This window comes from Pocillopora verrucosa, chromosome 10 (genome assembly GCF_036669915.1).
Source record: "Pocillopora verrucosa isolate sample1 chromosome 10, ASM3666991v2, whole genome shotgun sequence".
Classification (NCBI taxonomy): Eukaryota; Metazoa; Cnidaria; class Anthozoa; order Scleractinia; family Pocilloporidae; genus Pocillopora; species Pocillopora verrucosa.
In genome coordinates, this window is record NC_089321.1 from 11,891,538 (window position 1) to 11,900,122 (window position 8,585).

Genomic DNA, 8,585 nt, shown 5'->3' on the forward strand with positions numbered 1-8,585 from the left:
ATAAATGGTCACAAATCTATAAAGGAGAGAAGAACATACCTATGAAAACCATCATTAATTTTAGTTGAAGTTTCTGAAAAATTCACCATTAAGTACTCTCCAAGTTAGGATGAGACATAAGGATAAAATTATAATCACATCAACCAGTAAAGCTTGTTTCTTATTCACCATCTTTCATTCGAAAGATGCAAGTATTTACATTTTCACCCCTGAGAGTGACTAGCATCTAAGTACTCTTACCAGACCACCCTTGGGTCAAATCTAAGGTCATAGAATAAAGGACTGAAATGATCACCAACTAAAGAATCTCTGAATCAAACATTAAGTTCATGAATTTAATGGAAATAGTGAGAAGCTTGTTAGTTTTGAAGCAAATCCTGCCTGCAGTATTGTGGACAATTTCTACGGAACAGTTGTGATAGAAGCCACACAAGAAGCAAAAAATAATTGTGATATTAAACAAATAAGTACACCACATCCACGTGATGAGATTGCTATGACTAATTTATTATTTATATATTTGCCATATCCTAAAACAGGCTGACAGTTCAGCTTACAGCTGGTTTAAATAGGGGCCTTTCTAATCAATCTAAAGGTTTCAGTTAGACCCAACATTCACTGGGAGCTGTTTAACGTCCCAAGCTAAATAGTACATGGGGGGAAGATGTGAGTGACAGGGCCTACAGTAATTGTCCTTATCAGAGAGCACGAGAATGTCATAGCCAAGGCAGCTGATTCTCGACAGTTATTTAAAGACCCTAAGTGTTGGTCTGGTCTGGGGCTTGAACCCCAAAACTCCAATCACAAGGTAACCTGGGGCTCTACACCCTGAGCCATACCCTAACAGACAAAAACAGCTCAAAAGGCACACTTCTGTCTGTAATCATACCCGTGATTAACAAATGACTTTTGTCGGCTGGTGGTGGCTGTCAAGTTACAAAAATCAGCAAAAAGGCAAGTACAGATTCAAAAGGACTACACGGTTGTGTGAAAATAGTGGGTATTTGAATATTGGGTATTTAGATAGCAGAAAAATATTCTACCGTCGATCTTTTTCGTAACTGTAAATTTTAAAAAATCGTATGCAGATGTTCGAGAAACTTCACAACTTTTCCCAAGATGGCAGTGACGAACAAACAATTTAATGAGAAATGAAATCCTACTAACGATCAAGTCCGGTTGACAAACCCCTTTGAGAGCGCCGCACAATTAGCAAGCCAATGAAAACATCGTGAAAGGTACTTGAGGCCATTACAGGTCGACAGGGTCAACGAAAAAGTGCCAATTCCGATCGAGGACGAGATGGTGTTGTTTCTTAGATGCAATATCAAAACAGGAACAGGAAAAAAAGTAACGTCAAGAGGATATTTCGTAAGAAGGAAAAAAAAAAAAAACCGCATTCAATTAACATTTTGCCACAAATATTGACGGAATTTTGTGGTTTATTCATGTTAGAGTGCTAGTTTAACACGAAAGACTTCATCCGTTCCATTTAGTCAAGTTCAACGAGCAGTACATTTTGTATTTACATGGGATGTTTTTTCACAAATCAGCATATTTTGCCTTACAGCCACGTGATTGTATTTCAATCGAAATGCAACAGCAAAGTACAGGCAACCAGGCTTATTTATATTAAAATGCAGCCTTCCTTTAGGTTTCAAGTTAAAATAACAAATTTTATGCTTAATGCGTGTCCTTTTATATGTGTGCTCCTCTGAGGCCATTTTGGCAAGTTTAGTGGAAACATTTTCAAGGAAGGGTGAAGTTTCAAAGTTCAATGCCTGCGCTCTCTATGTGTCCTTCGCGGAAGGCAGGCCTTTTTGAATTGATGGTAAGAGTTACAGGTGCTCTGACAATCTTTGCGAAAACATAACAGAAATGTAGAATTGCATCCCCAGCTTGTGATAAGTTATTTATTTTAGCTGAATGTGGGGGCAAGTTAGGCCACAAAAAAATGCGACATATTAGTGGAATGAGGTGGAAGATTTTATAAAAATATCCCTCTGGAGAAGTAAGCTAGATCGGCGTTTGTAATGTTCATCATCGTAATCCCATTCATCCACTTCATCATTTTCTAGATCGTCAGCATAGTAGAACCCTAGTTATAACTCAGTCCATTATAAGGCTCATGGTAAAAGGGCTCTTCGGTGTGCCGATTCGGGGCTCCTGCTTGGCGTGGCATTCTATCAGTAATGTCCCGAGGGAGCAACGCCGTCATTGTCCCAGAACAGCAACACGTGTTCTGATTTCGCGCCGAAGGCAGCGTCTATAAGCGGGGACTGTGGACCAGAGAATAACGCACATTGTTGTTAGGAGCGGTGTTTGCGGTACCTGGGTACCAGTTGACGCTGGGTCCGTATCTCTTGGGGGCCACTGTTCTGAAAGTGTCCCATCATTTCCGCAGCGATAACATACTGGTCTCCCAGCTCGGATCTTTCTCGGGTACCCCGCAGTACCTTGTCTGCGGGCGCTGGACCATTTATGCGTGCCGTCAAATCGTCGATCTAGGTTTTTTACTTTGGGTCTTGTAATGGACCCTAATACGCTGCATATAAGTCGTAAGCGCGGTCCAGTTTTCGTTCATAGTTCCCTTGGGGCTCTGAACACGCAGCAACCTTGTGTGTGGTTATAGGTGTCAGGCTGGTCCCGGTCTTGGGTCAATTTATCGACGGTATTACGAGCAATATTAGATGGTACTTGAGCTGGTACCTGATGGATACGGTTAAGCGCCTCGATCAATCGCTCGATCTGGTCACCCTCTTTAGTGGCATTCTCACGTTGAGATATCGAATTAACGGTCCTAGCCACTTCCTCTGCTTGTAAAAGTGTTTCTGGCATTCGCTCGAGCACTTTAATTTCAGTGGTTGGGTTAGACCCTCAGTGAAATACGTGACTTTGTCTACCCTCGGCCATGTTTAGCCCGCTAAATAGTTCGTGCATGTCATTGATATAATCTGACAATAATTCGTGGGGGCCTTGACGGCGAGCAACTAGCCTCCGTCGCTTAACCCAAGCACGGTCCTTAGTCGAATAACGTTTCACCAGGGCCTGTTTTAAGAGCATAAAACTTCCTCGCTCCTCAGGCGGTAATTCAAACATAAAGGTTTCTGCTGGCCCAGCGAGGTTATTAATGAGCTGTGTTCTGGCGGCTGGAACATCCAGTGGAATTCCCTTAGACTCCAAAACCAACTCTAGTTTCTCAAACCAGCGGTTTATGTCCTCGTTTTCATATCCGTGATATTTATTAATGTGAACATCATTACTCAAATAATTCTGCGTGAGTCCTGAAGGGCACGGATGTATTCTCCCTCCATGGTAGTTGAAATTGAGCTATCAGCACTGCTAAAGGTAATCGAACTGGTATCAGCGTCAGTAAGGTTTACGAGTAAGGGACTCAAATCAGCGTTGGGAGAGTCCTCACACAGTACTCCTCCCTCGTAACTACCACGCTGGAAATGTTCGTAAATGTCGCCAGGTGGAGTAATAATTGGCAACTGTTGTCCACCAGAAGATGTACTGTTATTCACTACGAAAGTTGTACCAGGTGGCGTGAATGACGTATGATCAACGAGGTGTAATGTACTCTCTGGTACCTGTTTGTCCCACCTGTCGCAAGGGCGGTATCTGTAAAACTTTCCTCTTCCTGGAAAATGTCTATTTCTTCTGTTAAAGTGTTTATTTCCTCAGTATCCTGAGTATTACCAAGGCACGGTGGCGCCAAACTGTCAGAACTGTATTCGCTAGTAGAAACTTCGCTGATATCTACAAGTTCCAAGTTGGTCTTGTTAAACTTGTCAGAGTCTCTTTGATGGTTTTCTAATGGCTCAGAATCAGTGTCTTTTTCGGCGGTCGGTCCCTGCCTTACTTCCGTGGCTATGTCACTTTCGTCGAATGGTAAATCGGTCTCAACACAGGCGTCCACTCTCGTAGGTGGCGTGTTTTCCCCACGTAATTTTCCTTTACTTCTCAAATATATGGGTTTGTTTTCTTTCTGAAAAACCTCGACTGAAATGGGTAACGGTCTCTCTCTTTCTTGCTTCGTTTTTGTTGTGTGATTTTTTTTTCTTTCTGTTTTGCTATGTAATTCCACTTACTTGGGCGTCTTCTTTCTTGTTCGCTCCAAGGGGTCAAACCAACTCTTCGTGAAGCACTTCTCTCTCTGATAGTCTTTCCGTAATTGCCGCTCTCCTCTACCAGTGTGAAAACAGGGTTTTGCCTTCACAAATGAACGGACGGACGGGGACAACTCTTAAAAACTCTTCTGGGTAAAGGCTTTCCTTGGGGGCACTCGCTGGCTGCGGGAAGGTAACCGGAATCTATTACGGTTGCTGACTATCCTTGAGAGAATGACTAACGACAACAGGGTTGGCTCCAACGTAGATTTATTCTGCAAGCTCTACTACAATTTTGACCAGAACGGACCTGGCCAGGGCTGGTTCAACCCCGTTCTCTTCCTAACTTTCCTCACCTTCTTTCTCTTCTTAACCTAACCGCTAAGCTTTTCAGAACAGTCCTATTTAAGCCTAACGTACATGGATAACGTAATGTCATGAATAATCTAAAGGATCATGTAATCTACTAAACTATTGGCTAAGTAGGAATTTCGCCTTTTGCAACATTAATTACTTTTAAAGAGTTCCGGTGGATAACAGTTACACAAAAGGACATGACAGTTGGCTGTTACGGTTTAACACTAACAACAACTGTTACGGGTGACTGAAGGAGAACTGGTAGTGTTTACACTTGCTGAACTAAGCTTTCTACGTTGAATATTATATTTTGAAGCGTAAGCATGAAAGAACTCGATAACTAAAAATCCTATCGTTACACAACGCAACGCAATTGAAGACGAACAGGTTGATAGTGCAATTAAAATTTAACTGAAAAAAAGAAACGATGGTATTCATTGACAACTAAAAGAAGTGCTTTAAGTTTATTATTCGTTACAATTGTTTTCTTATATATTTCGCCACGCAGGACAGTTTCTCTGTAGATGATCTTTGGGTTGTGTACAGTGTGTGTGCGGGTCACAGGAACCTACCGCACGCCCTGTCTTGCCTGTTAGGGCAATCGATCACAACTGGCAGCCCTGTGGTTTCATTCTCTCATTTTGAAAGTCATGATCATTCTACGCCAGAGGCAAATAATTCAGTGAAAAATAGAGGAAAATTCCTATTATCAAAAGTGAGACTGAAATGGAATGCCCTTTTGTGTATAAACTTTGCATCAAAATTTGGAAAACGGGAGCTGACCAAGTAATTTTCCAACATAGTGATATTAAAGTACATTTATTTTGGTTTTCCAGCTTGTCCTAAAGGTGTAATAAAGAAATAAACCAGGAAATAATTTTTCCACTTCTTACCTCGTCGGTGGTATGTGATGTTTCTTGGTAACCAAGTAGATTGTACTTTCTGGTACCGTCTTGTCAATACACCGCCTTATATAGCGGGTGGATTATGTAAAAATTAGTAGTACCAAACTGTATGGCGCACCAAATTGAATGGCTCAACAAATTGACTGGTTCACTGTTGAATGGCTCACCAATGATTGAATAGCTTACCAAGGATTGAATGGCTCACCAAAGATTGAATGGCTCCCCAATGATTGAATGGCTTACCAATGATTGAATAGCTTACCGAGGATTGAATAACTAACCAATGATTGAATGGCTTACCAATGATTGAATGGCTTACCAATGATTGAATGGCTGACCAATGATTGAATGGCACACCAATGATTGAATGGCTTACCAATTGCAATGGCTTACTATTGAATGGCTTACCAGATTGAATGGCTCGTTACTAGAATGAATTCGTTGACCTGTTCGTTATATGCTAATGAGAAGAACAACTAAGAACAGCTGTGAACATTTATTCAATTAATCAAAACTAGAATAAAATTCTCGAACGTGATTGGTTATCTCCAGTCTGATCTGAGCACCAACATGACAGTGTAAGTAGATTCTACTCTCTGGTACTGTCTTTTCATCACACCGCCTTAAATAGCGGGTCGATTGTGTCAAAATTAGTTGTACTAAACTGAATGGCTAACCAAATTAAATGGTTCACTATTGAATTATCACTATTACCAATTAATCATAACCATTATAATTTCCGAAAAAACAATTACATCTAGAACAAATGTCGCTCGTGGAGACGATGTTTAAAGTTAAAAGTTTCTCCACTTCGGATGAGTGGCTACCGCCTTGGTTACTGCGGTCAATTCTGTGATTGGTGGATTTAGCTGAGTGGACTTAGTGTGAATGGCTGCTTCAACTTTACATAATAACAAGTAACGTGTAGCGCTTTTGAATTTGTACTCGCCTTTTTGCTGATTCTTGTGACTTTACAGTCACCACCGGCCGACGAAAATCATTATCTTTTGCAGCATCGGTTAATTGTGTAATAGGACTGAGACGAGTCCAATTCGGTCTGTAATCATACGAGTGATTAACCCTTTACACCCTAACATCAGTTTGCATATTCTCCCCACTGCTCTCTATACATTTTCTAAGGTGCTGACAAGAAGAATTTGTATAACGATCAAGGCCTTCTTTGGATGGAGATCATTTTCTTTATTCTTGTGACTCTAATGTGTGATTCAGGGGAGATGTTGTAAGGAGAATTTAGATGTTAGTCACCCTTGGGGGTTAAAGAACTAACAAAATCGGACGATCGCGAAGCAGGAGTGTCATTTGTTAATCACGAGTATGATTAAAGACAGAATTGGACGACACGAAGTCCTGTTATCAATTAAGGAAGACTATGAAAAATTCAAGAAAGAAATTGGACATCGGTTATACGTTTCCACTTAAAAAAAAACCAGCTAACTCAGCGAAATGAGCGACAACAGCGCGCGCTTGTGACGCTTACTGTCCACGTACATAGGCACGGCGTGTCAATCGTCCCAATACATTATCTAATTATAACCTCTATAATTCTTACTACAATTATTACCATGGTAATAGTAAAAATTCATTAGTGAACCATTCAATTTGGCGAGACATTCAATTATGAGCCATTCAATTTTGTGAGCCATTCAACAGTGAACCATTCAGTTTGTTGAGCCATTCAGTTTGGTACAACAAATTTTGACACAATCGACCCGCTATGTAAAGTGGTACCAGGAAGTAGAATCTACTGACACTGTTCCATTAGTGCTTAAATCAGACTGGAGATAACCAGTCAAGTTCTAAATTTTATCACAGTTTTGATTAATTGAATAAATGTTCACAGCTGTTCTTAGTTGTTCTTCTCATTAGCATATAACGAACAGGTTAACGAATTCACTCCAATAACGAGCCATTCAGTAACGAGCCATTCAGTAATGAGCCATTCAGTAATGAGCCATTCAATTTGATATTACTAATTTTGACACAATCCAACTGCAATAATCCACCCGTAATTCAATTTTGTGACCCATTCAATAATGAGCCATTTAATTTCGTAAAACATCGAATTTGGTACTACTAATTTTGACACTGCACTGGAGGCCAGGACTGCAGCGACTCGAGTGGATTTATGTGCGGAGATGTAAACAAAAATTACGACTACATGAACATCAGGGATGGAGATTGTAAATGCAAACGATTGGGATGATCTAAAATCTTGTAATATCACTTTAAACAGAGGTTCGAAATAAAGTTGGTGAATGAGAATTTCCAGTGAATTCTAAGCATGCATTGCAGTTTTTTTCTGTCTCCACGCAGAGCGGGAGTCTCGCGAAAGTACGCGCAGCATAAGGGAACAAGAATGATAACTCATCACAAACTGGGGAAGCAATTCTACATTTGTGTCACGTTTTCGTAAAGATTTTCAGATTACCTGTAACTCTTACTATCAATTCATATACTCCTTACAAAAAGGCCCGCCTTCTGCGAGGGACACATTAGGACAGAGAGAGTAGGCATTGAACCTTGAAACGTTCACCCTACCTTGAAAATGTTACCAATAAAACTTGCCAAAATGGCTTCAGAGGAAAACACATCTTAAAAGACAAGCATAAGCTTTGTCATTTTTTACTCGAAACCTAAGAGAAGGTTACATTAGAATATGGAAGAATACAAATAATCTTGGTTGCCTCTAACTCTTCGTTGCTGCGGCTTGATTGAAATACAGACACGTGGCTGTCAGGAATCATAGACGTAACTGGGGTTTTTCCGAAAATTAATTAGCAGAAGCAACAAGCAGCTTCTCTCCTTCTTTCCTCGATTCCACACAAAAAAAACTTCCAAAGGTTTTTTCATTATTATTCTCGTCGATAAGTGGTCCTGACAAAAGTCAATTCATGCTTACAATGTGAACTCGAAAGGCGATAAATTGTGCTGATTTGTGGAAAGACATCCCATGCAAAGGAAAAATGTACTTAAACTTGACGAAATGGTACAGATAAAGTCTTTCGTGTTAAGCTAGCATTCTAGCCTAAATAAACCACAAAATTTCGTCAATATTTGTAGCAAATGTTAATTAAGTGCAAAATTTGCGAAAGTAATGGAAATATATCACTTAAAAGCGACGGAATCAGCTTGGAGTAACGAGAAATGCGATTCTCAAAAGCGACATGCACTAGTTAAGCTGTTTAATACA